This window comes from Chanos chanos, chromosome 13 (assembly GCF_902362185.1).
Source record: "Chanos chanos chromosome 13, fChaCha1.1, whole genome shotgun sequence".
NCBI lineage: Eukaryota > Metazoa > Chordata > Actinopteri > Gonorynchiformes > Chanidae > Chanos > Chanos chanos.
Genome location: NC_044507.1, coordinates 22705420 through 22722043, shown reverse-complemented (window position 1 = coordinate 22722043; position 16624 = coordinate 22705420).

Sequence of the window (16624 nt, the reverse complement as noted above, 5' to 3'; positions counted from 1 at the left end):
AGCAAAGGAGAGAGATGAATTCCATTGTTGTTTTGTCCAGACAGTGGTGAAAACAGAAAAGGAAAGAAAAGCCCAAAAGGGAAGCCTGTTGAAAGCGGGTGTAGTGCAGTGCGTGAGGCGGCGCGGTTTGAAGAAGTGGTTTCAGGTTGCAGGTGCTCTGTGACGTCATAATGTGCTGTCTGAAGTCAGGGTCGGTGTGGCCGGTATTTAGGCGCTGGTCTGTGCCTGTGCGAGAGTCTTAAAGCGAGGCAGGAGTCTTAAGGCAAACGGGAGCCCTTTGCTCATGTTCAAATAGGGCTTCTGCCGCGACTGCATTCGCTTACGGCCATACCACCATTAGCACGCCTGATAGTTGGTACGCTCCGGATGGAGTGCTGTAGCTGTCGAGTGAGGAAGGCTCACTCATCTTTCTGTTTGAATTTGATTTATTTTTTCTTTTTTTTTTTGCTGAAGATCAACTTTATTTCACAACCTCATATTTAATTCGTTTTTTTTTGTCCCCTAGCAGTTCGGCTGCTTGGGGGCGAATATAAGTTTTTGTGATCATGGATTTAACTGATAAAGACCTCGGACCGGCTACACGACCACGAGCAATGGAGAATCCCCAAACGGGACAGAAGAGAATGAACCTAAACGAACATGGACATGTACAACCACAACGAGAAATGGAGAGCGGATTAAACCTTGACGCAAAACAAAGATACGAAGGAAACAGGAATACGAACGAACACAGACCAGAATTGAAGGAAAATGGAATCAACGACGAAATTAAAAGAATGGGAAAAGTTTTGAACACAGCGGTTAGAACCAAGGGCAACGACCTAGAACTTGAAAATAATGCTGGAGAATTGAATAACGAATTGAAGAATGCTTTGGGAGGAATGGATAATTTGACGAGCAATGTGAAGAGCGTTAAAACAAATGAAAAGAAGACTGACCCGAAGCAGAGGATGAATGAGAGGCTAAGAATGCTAACGAAAAACATGAGAGAATATACAAAGGAAGCAACATTGGTTGTTGAGCTTAACACAATAAACGACGTGACTGCGATGGATATAATTAAAGCTGTCAATGACAAGCTGGGAATAGGGAAACTAATCGGATTGAGACAGAGACCGCTCAAAGAATTTGAGATCACCTTAGAAAATGAGGACCTTTGTGACGAACTATTGGATGGAATAATAATAAAAGATCACGTGTGTGAAGTGCGAAAACTGAACTCCACAGAAATGATGGTCTCCTTTTTGAATCTACCAACTTATATACCTGACGGGGTGACTCTGGAGAAGTTAATCAAGTGGGGAGTGACCCCTATCCTCCCTTTACGTAGGCGCTTCTATCCTGGCACCGGGGTGGCTGACGGAACGCGCTTTATTAAGGTGAAGTTCCCTCATGACGTGGTTTCGCTACCTTACAGTGCACGCTTTGATACGGGAGACGGCCCGCAATACTTTCGTGTGATACACGATAGGCAAGTTAAGGTGTGCAGACTGTGCATGAGTGCGGACCATGTAATGAGGAGCTGCCCGCAGTTCACTTGCAGGGAATGTCTAGAACAAGGGCATTATGCCCGGGACTGTCCTGCAACTCGGTGCCCGGACTGCAACAGAGTCAACATGCGGTGCGAGTGTGTACATGAGGAGGAGGGAGGAGCGCAAGAGACGGAAGGGACACCAGAGGATGGGGGGAGCTCCCCTGAACTTCCTCCGATCACCCAGGATGGTGCTGAGGGAATGAAGACCAATCAGCATGTGCAGGCAGAGAGTGCGACAAGGGATGCTGCTCTAAACCGTCCCAAAGAGCAGGAAACGGAAGAGATCCACGACATGGAAGAAGAACGGGCTGCAGGCGAGGCAGAGGAGATGCTGCCCGAAAAAGCTCGGGACGAGCAAATGGAGGTTGAAGGGTTACTTCTGACTGGAGATCATCCAACAAATGAGCGGGAAAAAAGAGAGGATAGTAGGAAAGACACAAGAAAAAAGACTGAGAAAATAGCCAAATCAAGAACTAAGGCTCAGCCTAATGTAGAGATAGCTCTTAAAAGGCAGGAACAAAGACGACAAATGTTGAGAGAAAGAAGAACAGAACAGAAGGTGAACAGGTATGATGTTTCAAATGAACCACAGTCAGAATGATGAGTAGGAAAGCAGCTTTGATGTTTTATTTAATGAGCTGCTTTTGTTTCATATCCATTAATGTAAGAGGATTATCCAATGCTGGCAAATTTCATAAGATCGACATGTTGACAAAAGAAGCAGATGTAATTTGTGTACAAGAAACATACTGGACAAATGAAATAGCAGAGCTAATGAAAACTGAATGGGATGGACAAATATTCCATTGTAATAACCAATCTAGGAAAAAAGGTGTAGCAATCATGATAAGAAGAGGAGTATGTGACAGAACCGAATTTGTGTACAAAGATGACAAGGGGGAAATTTTAGTGGTTAAAATATTTATTAAAAATGAAGAAATAACACTGTGCAACATACATGCACCAAATAGAGAAGACAGAAGAGAGGCTTTTTTTCAGAGAGTTAAAGAATCTAATTGATGGATGGACAAATGTGCTTATGATGGGAGATTTTAATACAATAATGGGAAGAGAGGATATAGATGACACAATGGTTTATAAAAGTGATAAAGGACGAAAAGAACTGAACAGACTGTTCAAAAAATTTAATTTCATTGATGTATGGAAAGCTAAGAACCAAAACAGAAGAGACTTTTCAAGAAGACAAGTGGTGATGGGACATTTGAAGCAAAGCAGAATAGATTTATGTATATGTAATGATAAAATGGAGAAGAACATCACTAAGGCCTTTTACAAGAAAACTAGTGTGAGTGATCATGAATTTCTATATGTTTTAATGGATTTTAGCGGGGTTGAGAGGGGTCCAGGGGTATGGGTTCTGAACACGGAACTTCTAAAAGACGCAATATACAGAGCGGAGGCAGAAAACATCATTTTAAATAGTTTGGAATGCATTTTATTTGAAAAGGAAAAGAGAGTGTGGTGGGATAACCTGAAAAAAGACCTAAAGAACTTTTCAGTGGAATACAGTAAGAAAGTACAGAAATTGAAGAGAAGAAAGGAGAAAATAATCAGGAGAAACTTGGCTGAGGAATTGCGAAAGCAAGGGGGAGGAGGGGATGAACTAGATAAAATTATACATTTAGAAGAAGAATTAAAGGAAATTGAAAATGAGAAATACCGGGGGGCTATGGTCCGAAGTAGAGCCAAGTATATGATTGAAGGGGAAAAATGCAACAAATTCTTTTTTAGCCTAGAGAAGAACAGACAGAGGGCAGAGGCGATAAGATGTATAGTTACGGAGGAGGGGACGAGGGTGAATAGCGCAGAGAGGATCTTAAAAGAAATAGAAAGATTTTACTCTAACTTATTTCAAAGAAGGGGAATAGTTTTAGAAGATGAGCAGTTTTTGCTTGATCATGTCAAAGTCAGGCTATCAGAGGAAGACAAAGAAATGTGTGATCAGCAGATAACAGAGAAAGAAATTGAAGAAGCCATTGATCAGCTGAATGGAGGGAAAAGTCCTGGTCTAGATGGTTTACCAAGTGAATTTTATAAGGTTTTTCAAAGTGTTTTAGTGCCTATTTTGTTTGATGTTTTTACAGAGATATTTCAGAGGGGAGAGCTTAGTCAAAGCATGAAGCAGGGAATGATCAAAATAATCTACAAGAAAAGAGGGGATTCTAACGACTTAAAGAATTTTAGACCTCTGAGCATGCTGAACACTGATTATAAGATTTTAGCCAAGATTTTGGCAAATAGAATGAAGAAAATTCTGCCTGCGATCATAACCACCAATCAGGCATATGCTGTTCCAAATAGGGACATCTCAGATACAGTAAGTAACATAAGAGACATGATATGGTATATGGGAGAAAAGAAGGAAAATGGCTATTTGATAAGTCTGGATTTGGAGAAAGCTTTCGACAGAGTTGAGCACGAATATTTATTTGATCTATTAACAAAATTTGGGTTTGGCAAAAGAACATTGAGATGGCTGAGATGTCTCTATTCAGATGTTTATAGCTGTGTTAAATGTAATGGCTTTTTAACCGATTTTATTCCAATACAAAGATCAATTAGGCAAGGATGTCCACTGTCTGCACTGTTGTACACTCTTGTGGCCGAACCTCTGGGGCTGGCCATCAGTGCGGACAGGGACATCAGGGGGGTTTTAGTTGAAGGTTTTAGCAAAGAACAAACAATTTTTCAGTATGCAGATGACACTACACTTATTTTAAAGGATTTAGATAGCATTGAAAGGGCCAGCCACATTTTAAAAAGATGTTGCAGGGGATCAGGAGCACATGTGAATTATGAAAAAACAGTGTATATGAGGGTGGGAGAAAGTAAAGAATTACCACCAACCATTCCATTTAAAGAGGAGATTAATAGTGTCAAGATTCTGGGAGTAAGAATAGGGAAGGATGAGAGTAGAACAAGGGACATTATATGGGAAGAAGTAGTGAAAGGGATGGAGAAAAGACTAAACTACTGGAAGCAGCGAAGTTTAAAACTCAAAGGAAGGGTTTTAGTGTTGAATGCTCTGTTTTTATCGAAGATGTGGTACGTATTGGGGGTAGTGAGCATACCGATGTGGGTTTTTAAAAGAATCAAAAAATTTGTTTTAGATTTTTTATGGCATGGCAAACCAGCAAAGATCGCCTATGACACATTAATTGGGAGGGTGGAGGAGGGAGGATTGGGCCTGTTAGATGCTTTTATAAGAACCCAAAGTCTTAGGGTGAAAACGATGAAAAAGTTTTTAAACAGTGATGTACAGGGGTGGAAAGGGGTCATGAGGTTTTTTATTGAGAAATGTATGAAAGGGGAGATGGGAATTGCAGTCTTGTGGGGTAGGATGAAAGAGAACATGTTACAGGGAATTCCAGAGTTTTATAAAGAAGTTTTCAGGGCATGGGGGGATTTTTTAACAAATGTGTATGTTGAACCAAAAGGAAAAACACAACTTTTGCAACAGCCATTGTTTTTAAATCCTAGGATCGTTTTTAATGAGCAGGAATTATATTTTAGAAGTTGGTTTAATGCGGAGGTGAGACAAATCAAAGATGTGTTGTACGAGGTCAGGCCTGGGTATCTGCCCACACAAGCCATTATTGAATTGATTGAGGAAGTGGCAGAAGTTAAAAACAAAAGTATAATTGAAACACAATACAGAAAACTAAAAGAAGCGGTACCAAATGATTGGGTTGAGAGAATTGATAAGAATGAAGAAGAGAACGAGAATGATACACCAGGCGTGCATGTCAAGTTAACAGAGAAGCATGTCCCTTTTAGCATTTGTACACTCAGAGTGTTTTATTCTTACTTTAGAAGTAAAGCATTTGTTGAACCCAGGGCTAACCTCTACTGGATGAGAATGTACCCAAACCTTAATCTCAGGCAGCTATGGACAACTGTACATCATAATTTTAAATGCCTGGACTTAGAAAATTTTGATTTTTTATTAAGACACAACTGTGTTTTTAATGAGAGACGATTATGTAAGATTGGTTTGAGTGCTGATGGACTATGCAAAGTATGCAAAAATGAAGAAGAAGGAACGAGACACATGTATTTTGATTGTGAGCGGTTACAGTGTTTCATAAAAAAATTGAAAGAAATTGCGAATGATCTTTTGTCAGATGGAACTGTGGTACAGACTGAGTGGGAAACCCTCTTTTTATTTGGTTTCAAAGGAAAAGCTAAAAACTCTTATGCGCTGAATCTGTTCTTAGCTGTGGCAAGGTATACTGTGTGGATGCGAAGGACGACTGTAAAACAAAGAGGGAGAGAACTGGAACTATGCACATTCTTCAAGCAAAGAATCACACAGACTATTGGAACTTTGTATGAGTACTTTAATGAGAGAAATGAACAGGATATGTTTGAGGAACTTCTGGTTAAAAACAATCCTTTTAGTCAATTGACGTGGAATAGGTTTAAAGTTATCTTGCCTGACTGTTTTTAAGCAGCTATAGTTATTTGTTTTTTTAATGTACTGATTTATTAATTAATTAATTTATTTATTTATTCATTTATTTGATGTATTTATCTTTTGTATATTTATTGTACACTTTGAATAGAAGTGAATGTCTAGAAGGAACATAATGAAGATGGATAATGAGCACTGAAATAATGTCTCAAAAAAGGAGAAAAGATCCTAAGATAAAAGGGATTTTTTATTGCATGCAAAAATTTAATCATAGAAATGCAATGGCAATGTAATGAGTATGAGGACAAAATTTGTGTAATGACAGCTAGAATTTTAACTGAATGGAAATGAAAAACTGAGAGAATGTACTGTTTTGAAATTATTTTTCAATAAAGACAAAAAAAAAGCACGCCCGATCTCGGAAGCTAAGCAGGGTCGGGCCTGGTTAGTACTTGGATGGGAGACCACCTGGGAATACCAGGTGCTGTAAGCTTTTTTTTTTTTTTTCCCCTTACCTCTCTCTCTCTGTCTCTCTTTCTCTCTGTCTCTCATCTGTCTTTCCTCGGCTCTTCGCTGGCAATCCAGGCGATTTTCTTTTCGCCCTTTTAACTCTCTCTCTCTCTCTCTCTCTCTCTGTCTCTCTGTCTGTGTGTGTGGACAATGAAGTATATCAGTAGCATGAAAGTCTTTTCTTGGTTTGGAAGAACACCTGTGTGATTGCATTGCATAATGATATATTCCTTTATGTTACCATATGAAGTGTTGTATGATTTTGATCCCCGTCGGAGGAGTTGGGTTGGGCTCGTTTGCGCGGAGAGAGCGCAGGAAAGAGCAAAGGAGAGAGATGAATTGCATTGTTGTTCTAGCGAGAGTCTTAAAGCGAGGCAGGAGTCGTAAGACAAACGGGGAGCCCTTTGCTCATGTTCAAATTGCGCTTCTTCTCCCACCGCATTCGCTTACGGCCATACCACCCTGAACACGCACCACAGTTGGTACGCTCCAGATCGAAAGCTTTATTATTTGGGTGAGGAAGGCTCACTCATTTTTTTTGTTACATTTTTTTCGCTTAATTGTCGACGAAGATCAACTTCTAGTTCAGCATCTCCAGTAGTTCGTGATCATGATTGTGATCATGGACTTAAATGTTAACGACCTTTGTCCGGCTACACGACCAAGAGTAATGGAGAATCCCAAAACAGTACAGAAAAGGATCAACTGCAATGAACATGGACATGTACAACGACAACGAGAAATGGAGAGCGGATTAAACTTTGATTTATGGCAATGACGGAAACGGAAATATGAATGAACACGGATCAGAATTGAAAGGAATGGACAAAGTTGTTCACACCACGGCTAGACCAAAAGGCAGTGACCTAGGAGTTGAAAATACTGCTGGATAATTGGATAATGAATTTCAGAGTGATATGCGAGGAATGGATAATTCGACGGACAATGTGAAGAGCGTTAAAACAAATGAAAGGAACACAGCCGAGGCAGAGGATGAATGAGAGACTGAGAATGCTCACGAAAAACACGAGAGGATATGAGGCGACAGTGGTTGTTGAGTTTAACATATTAAGCGACGTGACCGCTATGGATATAATTAAAGCCGTCAATTCTAAGTTGGAAATAGGTAAACTGATCGTATTGAGACTGAGACCGCTAAAAGAATTTGAAATCACTTTAGAAAATGAGGACCTGTGTGAGGAACTTTTGGATGGATTAATAATAAAAAAAATCAAGTGTGTGATGTGCGGAAGCTGAACTCCACAAAATGATGGTCTCTTTTTTAATCTACCAACCTATATTCCTGACGCGGTGATTTGGAGAAGTTCCCTCATGAAGTAGTTTCGCTACCTTATAGTGCACGTTTTGACACGGGAGATGGCCCTCAATATTTCCGTGTGATACACGATAGACAAGTAAAGGTGTGCAGACTGTGTATGAGTGCGGACCATGTAACGAGGAGCTGCCCGCAGTTCACATGCAGGCAGTGTCTTGAGCAAGGGCATTGTGCAAAACTCCCTGTGGCCAGACTGCTTTATTAGAATAGTTGGAGCGATGAGGCGTCATCGCGAATCCCCCTCCCAGTTTGTCGCACGGTTTTCAAGTTCTGTTTTTGCATGCCAATTAATGTGCAGTTCGTCGGTTCATCTGTGCCATTTTTGTGTGCATAAATACAAAAGAACACACCACTCATACCCCTGTTCAGTTGTCAGTTGAATATTTAATAAAGGGTGGATATCACAAACCTCCAGTCTTTGCCCAATCATCGTTCTGACCGAGGATTGGACTGAACTTAGTTGGACTCCAGCACTCATACAGTTTCAAATATTGCACAGGCATTATGCCCGAGATTGTCCTGCCACTTGGTGCTCTGACTGAGATGGTTGAGATGTCCCTATTTGGACACTTTAAGCTGTATTACGTGCAATGGCTTTTTAACTGATTTAATTCCAATCACAAGGTCCATGAGACAAGGATGTCCACTTTCTGAAATTTTATGTACTGTCGTGACGGAGCCTCTGGGACTAGCCATAAAAGCTGATAAAGGCATCAAGGGGGTTTTAGTTGAAAATGTTGCTAAAGAAGAGGTAATCTATCAATATGCTGATGACACCACATTAATTGTAAAGGATTTTAATAGTATAAATAATGCTATGGTTGTTTTAGACAAGTACTGCAGGGGAACGGGAGCACATATCAGCTAAGAGAAAACAGTATATTTGAGAGTGGGGCAGGTGGAGGTTTTACCAGAAGGCATACCTTTTAAAGAAGAGACCAAAAATATTAAAATATTAGGAGTTAGACTGGGCATGAATGAAGTAAGGATAAGAGACACAGTGTGGGAAAAAATACTAAAGAGTATGGAGAAAAGATTACATTTTTGGAAGCAAAGGAATTTGCAGTTAAGGGGGAAGGTTTCAGTGTTGAACTCTTTGTTTTTAGCAAAAATATGATATGTTTTAGGTGTTGTAAGCTTGCCAATTTGGACATATAAAAGAATTAAGGAGGCTGTTTTAAATTTCTTGTGGAATGGTAAACCATCTAAGATTAGCTACAATGCTTTGATTGGGAGGGTGGAGGAGGGTGGACTGGGACTACTCGACATCTATATTCATATGAAAAGCTTGAGAGTGAAAACAATGAATACGTTTTTTAATGATGATTTGCAGGGTTGGAAAGGAGTATAAACATATTTTGTTGGGAAGTGTGGAGGGGAGATGGGGACAGCTTTTTTAATGATAAAAATGAAAGAGAACATGTTTAGTGACATACCTGACATTTTCAAAGAGGTTTTTAGGGCCTGGGGGGACTTTTTAGAAAATGTGTGTTTTGATCTGAAAGGGAAAAAAAAACAGCCTTACAGCAGCCTTTGTTTTTAAATCCCATGATTTTAGCCAATGATCAGGAAGTCTATTTTAGAAACTGGTTTAATGCAGGGATAAAACAATTGAAGGACATTTTGTATGTGCTTCGACCTGGGTTCCTTCCGACGCAAGCAATAGTTGATTTTATCGAAGAAATTGAGGAAGTTAAAAGTAAAGCGGAAATTAGCAATCTGTATGGGAAAGTGGACCAGGCTGTACCCAAATTTTAATGTCAAACATATTTGGAAGAATTTTCATTTTAATTTTGAGAGCCCTGTTTTTCAAATTTTAGATTTTTTTTATTGAGGCATAATTGTATTTTAAATGAAATGAGACTGCTAAAAATGGCACTTTCTGAAAACGCAACATGCAAAGTATGTCTTGCTGAGGACGAAGGACTGAGATGTGTTTTTCAAGTGTGGAGATCTGCAGTGTTTTATTAGAAAATTGAAAGAGATTGTTAAAGGGCTGTCATATGAAAGTGAAAGCATACAGCTTGACTGGGAGACATTATTTTTATTTGGATTTAATGGAAAGTCAAAAAACACTCTTGCACGCAACTTGTTTCTGTCAGTTGTGAGCTATGTAATCTGTAGTAGGAGGGTGATTGTTAAGCGAAGAAGGAAGAAGCTAAGGATATGCACTTATTACACTCAAACACTGAAGGCTGTTATTTACATTTTGCATGAGTAGTTTCACACTGCTGGAGAGCCTGACAGATTTGAAAATTTGTTTGTGAAGAACAATCCTTTTATTAGTGTGTCGTGAAGTGGATTTACTCTTATTTTACCTGACTGCAGTCAATGTCTTTAATTTGTTTTTAACATTCATGGGACAAAGTGATGAATTTTTTTAATGTAATGTATTTATAATGATTTGAATTTGTGAATGATTAATTTACTTGAAATAATATTAGTGCAGAACAAAGAAAAAAAAAAAAAAAAAAAGCATGCCCGATCTCGGAAGCTAAGCAGGGTCGGGGCTGGTTAGTACTTGGATGGGAGACCGCCTGGGAATACCAGGAGCTGTAAGCTTTTCTCTCTTTTTTTTTTTCCTTACCTCTCTCTCTCTCTCTGTCTCTCTTTCTCTCTGTCTCTTGTTTGTCTTTCCTCAGCTCTTCGCTGGCAATCCAGGTGATTTTCATTTCGTCATTTTTACACTCTCTCCCCTCCCCCTTCCCTCCCTCCCTCTCTCTCCCTCTCTCTCCCTCTCCCGGTGCATGCTGGGAGTACGGGTGTGTTGGAGGGTGTGCATGGTGAGAGGGAAAATACTTGGACATTATTTGTCCTTTTTTTCTTTTTATTCTGCATGACTTATTTCAGTTTAAATAAAAGTAAAAACTATCTAATTAAAAACATCTAAATTTGGTACTTGTTTGATCAATTTACAGTGGTTGAGTTGGTTGTCTGGGGTTTTCGTGGTGAAGTGGCGAGATGGTGTCTACCCCCGGTAGGGGTGCGCCATCCCTCTCACTCCGTCATGGGATCAGGTGTTTACCTGACCCTGGTGCGACGGTGGAGGATGTTTTGGTTGGAGTAGGAGAACAAATCGGATATGAAAATACATTTTCTGCCTCAAGGATGAATAAGGCAGTGGTTATATTTGTAACTGAACAAAATCTTAAGAGGTTAACTGAACATGGAATATGGGTGAGTGGAAGTTTCCTTCCCATTTCTCCGCTAGTTTCACCGGCTACAAGAGTCACAGTTTCAAATGTTACACCGTTTATCCTAAACGCTGACATCGAGCAAGAGCATTCCCACTCTGGAAAGTTTGCAAGCTCTGTCAAGCTAGTGGCTTTTAACTGCAAAAACCCTGCCTTGAGACATGTCATGTCTTTTGGAAGACAGGTGTTTGTTTCTGAACAAGCCGAATTTGGACATTTCTTTCAGAGTGTGGTATGAGGGGAAGTCCTATATGCTTTATGCGAACACGGGAAGCATGAAGTGTTTCGAATGTGGGGATATTGGGCACCAAAGGCTTGCCTGCCCACATAAAGCTCAGATTAACGAGGACGCAGGGCCTAGCACAGCTCCTACAGGTCACAGTGTGGACGCATCAGGGCCCAGTCAAAATGATCCGGAGGCCGCTGATGTTCACACAGAGTGTGAGATTGTTTTGAGTCGGAGATGAGGAGGATTGTCATGGATTTCTTTGCAGATCTACGCAGTGCGAGTGATTGTGATTCATTGTGTGTTGAAGAAATATGCAATGGTCTGCCAAAACTTGCATCAGCTCAAGCTGATTTGTTAAACCCAGAAATTGACCTTCAGGAGCTGACCACGGCTGTCCAGCAGCTCTCTACTGGCCTGCACCTGGCATTGATGGGCTACCAGCAGAATTTTATAAACATTTCTGGGGTCTAATAGGGCAAGATCTATTGGAGGTTTTTTAAGTTTCTTTTAATTGTGGTTTTTTTTTTGACCTACTAGTTGTACAAGAGCAGTATTATCTCTTCTCCCAAAGAAAGGAGATCTTGGCTTTTACAAAACTGGAGACCTGTGTACTGATTACAAGATCCTTTTGAAATGTCTGTCTAACTGGCTGAAGGAATATATGGATACAATTATTCATGCAAGTCAATCTTATTGTGTGCCTGGTCGCACAATTATGGAGAATATTTTTCTTCTTCGTGATGTGATGGAGCTGACTGAGAAAAACTCACAAGACTGGGGATCGTTGTTCATAGACCAAGAGAAAGCATTTGACAGAGTTGACCACACTTATCTTTTTAAAACTTTGAGGGCTTTTGGACTTGAGGATAGTTTTGTGGCTTGGGTTAAATTACTATACACAGGGGTTTCAGTAATGATAAACGAGGTGGTGAGTTTTAGTTATCCGGTGATGGTATGCAGAGGCATTAGACAGTAGGCTAAGGGTAGAATTACAGGGTCTGTCAGTGCAAGGATCACAGCCAACAGCACTTTCAGTGTATTCAGTGATTTTTATTAGAAGAGAAAAAGATATACCGGCACTTTACAGGAATTTGGTTACCTATGAAAAGGCTTCCTCAGCAAGAGTGAATTGGGGTAAGTCAGAGGTGCTTATTATGGGGCAGTGGAAGGGAGGGGGCCCACCAGGATTACCAGGCGGGTTACAGTGCGGTAAAGCAGGAATGAAATGTCTGGGAATTTATTTAGGTACCAAGGCGTTTCAGGAAAAGAACTGGGAGGGAATAGTGGAAAAGTTGTGTGGCAAGTTGTCTAAATGGACATGGGTCCTGCCCTAGCTGTCCTACAGAGGGAGAGTTCTGGTCACCAATAACCTGATTGCTTCCATGCTATGACACAAATGAATGGCACTGGAACCACCAATCTCTCTAGTAAGAGAGGTACAGAAGAAACTGGTGGATTTCTTCTGGTCAGGAGAGCATTGGACCAGGGCTCCTGTTCTTTATCTGTCAACACAGGAGGGAGGACAAGGCCTGATGGACTTAGAGAGCTGAATAAAGGCTTTTCGAGTACAGGCAGCAAAGAAGCTCTTGTACCAATAGGACCTGATGTGGGCTGGAACTGCATGTGCGCTTTTAAGACGTGTAGAGAACATGGGGTATGACAGACATTTGTTTTTATTAAAACTAGGGGTGATGGACCCGTCTGCAACTACCCCCTTTTATCAGTCCGTTTTAAGAGCATGGTCTTCAGTTTTTAAAGTAAATAGAGATGCATCTCAGCATCTGAATATTAACGAAGAACCACTATTTTATAACCCTTTGATTAAGGCTCGAGCACTGCAATCTCCAGCTATATGTGCATGTCCTAGGAGAGCTAGACTGACAAAGCTAGGGAGCCTCAGATTCAGTGGTTCTTGGAGGACAGTAGCTGACCTGAGTGAAGCGGCTGGTGTCAGGTCTAGCCGACTCCTACAAAGAGTCCTAGAGGAGATTGTCTTAGAACTGCCTGAGAAATTCAGGGAGGCACTTGAGCTGGAGAGCGAATCTGGGCAATAGAGGGGTAGTGACCAACAGTCTTTTCCCCCCATAATGGTTTCTCCTGCTGTGGAGAACCATCAAGAGAGGGATGGAACACTACTGTCTTTTACAGCCCTACAGCAGTTGGATTTTGAGGGAACGTCCAAAAAGACTTTGTACCAAACTTGTGTCAAAGTCACACATTTTAACTTACTAAGTGGACTGAAGGAATCCAAGTGGTCAGGTTTGTTGGAACCAGGGTCTTCCCCACAAGGGTGCTGGAGGTCCCTGTACAAGCCTCCTATTGAGAAGCGTATGGTGGATCTTCAGTGGCGGATTGTGCACGGGGCTGTGGCCACTAACAGACATGTAGCATACATTGATTCCACTGTAGGGAAGGGTTGCCCGTTTTGTCAGGAAGAGGAAACAATTGACCATCTTTTTTTGTGATGTAATAGACTTAATGGACTCTTGGAGGCACTGGGGGAATGGTATGGGGACTTTGGGGAAGCATTACAATTTACAATTTAGCATTTAGCAGACGCTTTTAGCCAAAGCGACTTACAATCAGTGCATCGGTCGGATTAATGGATGAACTCTTTATTTATGGACCAAAGTACAATTATAATCAAAGAAAGCGTTTGTTGCATTTCATATTAAGTCAGGCAAAAATGAGCATTTGAGTAACGAGGAGAAATAAGATGAAGGGGACAGGATTGACAGATCCTAAAGTGATGATGAAAGCTTTGGTTGCAGCATGTCTAAGAATTGAATATGCTTATTTTAAAATTACCCATTGTTACGTGCGGCGCATTTGTGTGTGTGTGTTTGCGTCTTCTCTCTCTCTCTCTCTCTCTCTCTCACCTGACGCAGGGATCCAGGGGTACATGGCGTCCCACCTCCGTGTTCCCAGCCAGCCAACCAAAGATGGAGTGCCCCTCGTCGGATGGCCAGCCGGAGATGGGGCGCGGAAATTTAAAGATGCAGGTTTTTAACTGTTAATAGATTTCGGTCTCGTTGTTGCCTTTTGCCTTTCGTGTGATTTTTGCTATTGTTACAAACTTGCCATTCCGTGTTCGACCCTCTATTCTCGTTTATTGACTGTTTGTGGATTGCGCTCTGGATTTGGTGTTTTGGTTATCGCGGGGAGAAGGACAGGTAAGAAAGGGGATCCCTGCGGTAGTGTTAACGTTGTATAGGGACAGGTTAGAGGCGGGTGCCACTTTTGTATTTCAGTTACTAGTTAGTTAGTGTAGTCAGGTTTCCATTGGCTCTGCCACCTTTTTGTTTTGTAGTCAGTGTATGTTTTTCGGTGTCGTCATTTAGGGTGGCTTTTGTTTTGCTAGTTTTGTTTCTTTGGCACCGTCTAACGTCCTCTCCCACCTTCGTTTGTGTTCGTGTATGTTTGTAAATATCTTGTATATATCACTTTGTAAATATTTCCAAATATATCGTGCACTCTTTTTCACACCAATTCCCCGTGTCCGTGTTTTTCCTCCCTCATCACACCGTCCCAAAATCAGCACAGGTGGTGGGTCCTTTATGCTACGTTCCCCTACATAACCCTAGACACCACACCCCACCGGGGACGTAACACCCATAACTTGTGTAAATTCTCTGAAGTTTGGGGAGAAGATAGTGTTTTGTGTTTTGAATCATGAAGACGAGTTGGTTTTAAACTTTTAGTGGTTTTAGTGTGTTTCCTTTATTGTGGTTTAAAATTTCTTTTATTGTGTGTTTTTCTTTTACCGTATCATGTTTTACATTTGAGGTTTTATTTATTTATTTTTATTTACCGCAAATTAACATAACAGACTGCTGCCTGTGTGTGTAAGCGACGGATGAAATGAGATTACGAAATGTATTGGTGCCGATGTATCAATAAAGTTACTGTTAAAAGTCAAAGTCTCTCTCTCTCCATATCTGCAGAATGGAAGTAATTTCTTGGTTTGGAAGAATTCCTGTTTGATTGTATTGCATAATGCTATATTCCTTTATGGTACCATATGAAGTGTTCTATGCTGTTTAGCCCCGTTGGAGGAGTTGGATGGGGTTGTCCCAAGAGAGCAAACGAGAGAGATCAATTGCATTGTTGTTTTATCGGGACAGTGGTCAAAACAGAAAAGGGGAAAAAAAAAAAAAAAAACACACACAAAAGGGAAGCCTGTTTAAAGCGGGTCAAGTGCAGTGTGTGAGGCGGCGCGGTTTGAAGAAGTGGTTTGAGGTTGCAGGTGCTCTGTGACGTCATAACGAGCTGGCACAAGTCGGGGTCGGTGTCGCCAGTATTTAGCCGTGTGTCTGTGCCGGCGCGCTCTTAAAGCGAGGCAGGAGTCGGAAGCCAAAAGGGGAGCCTCTGCTCATCTTCAAATAGCCCTTCTTGCACGGCAGCATTCGCTTACGGCCATACCACCCTAAGCGATGCAGGAATCGGAAGGTAAATGGTGGAGCCTTTGTTCATTCTCAAATAGCGCTTCTGCCACCACAGCTTTTACCACCCTGAGCACGCCCACTTCCGGTGAGCCAGTCCCGAGCGCGGCTTTGGCAGCGGAGGGTTAGATACCTCACCTATTTTTGTTTCAGTCCTTTTTTTTCTTTCAGTAGGTGTTTTTGTACTTCATTTTATTTCGTTTTTGCAAATATTTGGTTAGATTTTTTTGTTAGCCCCCCACCAGTCTTACTTCTTGGGGAGCTGCTTTTTTTGTTGAAATGATGGATAATTCGGTTAATTCGGAAATGGTTAACCCTCAGGAAACTGTGATGGATTTTTCTGACAAAGAAGACGGACTGAATGATGGACAACGGCAATCTGAAATCTGAAACTCTGAGGATCTTTGTAATAAGATGGGCAATGAACTTGGATCGGAAACTGACATCGAGAAATGGATTATGACCGGAATCAGGAAGATTTCAGTGGACGAAAGATATTGAGAAAAGCAAAAAAGAAACAGAAAGAGGAAATAGAAACAACAGCACTGATCATCATAATGGTGTGAGAAGAAGCGAGACGGGGAAAGTACAAAAGAGAATAAAATACAAGAGAGAATATAAAAAGGAAGCAGCGATGCTATTGGAAGTTCAAGATCTTACAAATGTGACGTCAATGGAAGTCGTTAAGGCGGTAAACGAAAAGCTAGGGGCGGGAAAATTGATTGGACCAAGACCAAGACCCTTCAATGAATATGAACTTACGTTGGAGAACGAGGAATTGTGTGATGATTTGTCGGAGGGTATATTATTGAGAGGACAGTTGTGTGAACTAAGAAAACTAACTGAGATGGAGGTTGCCATTTTAAATTTGTCAACATATATTCCGGATTACGTGATTCTGCAGAAGCAGGTAGGCTGGGGGGGGGTGACTCCTGTTCTCCCGC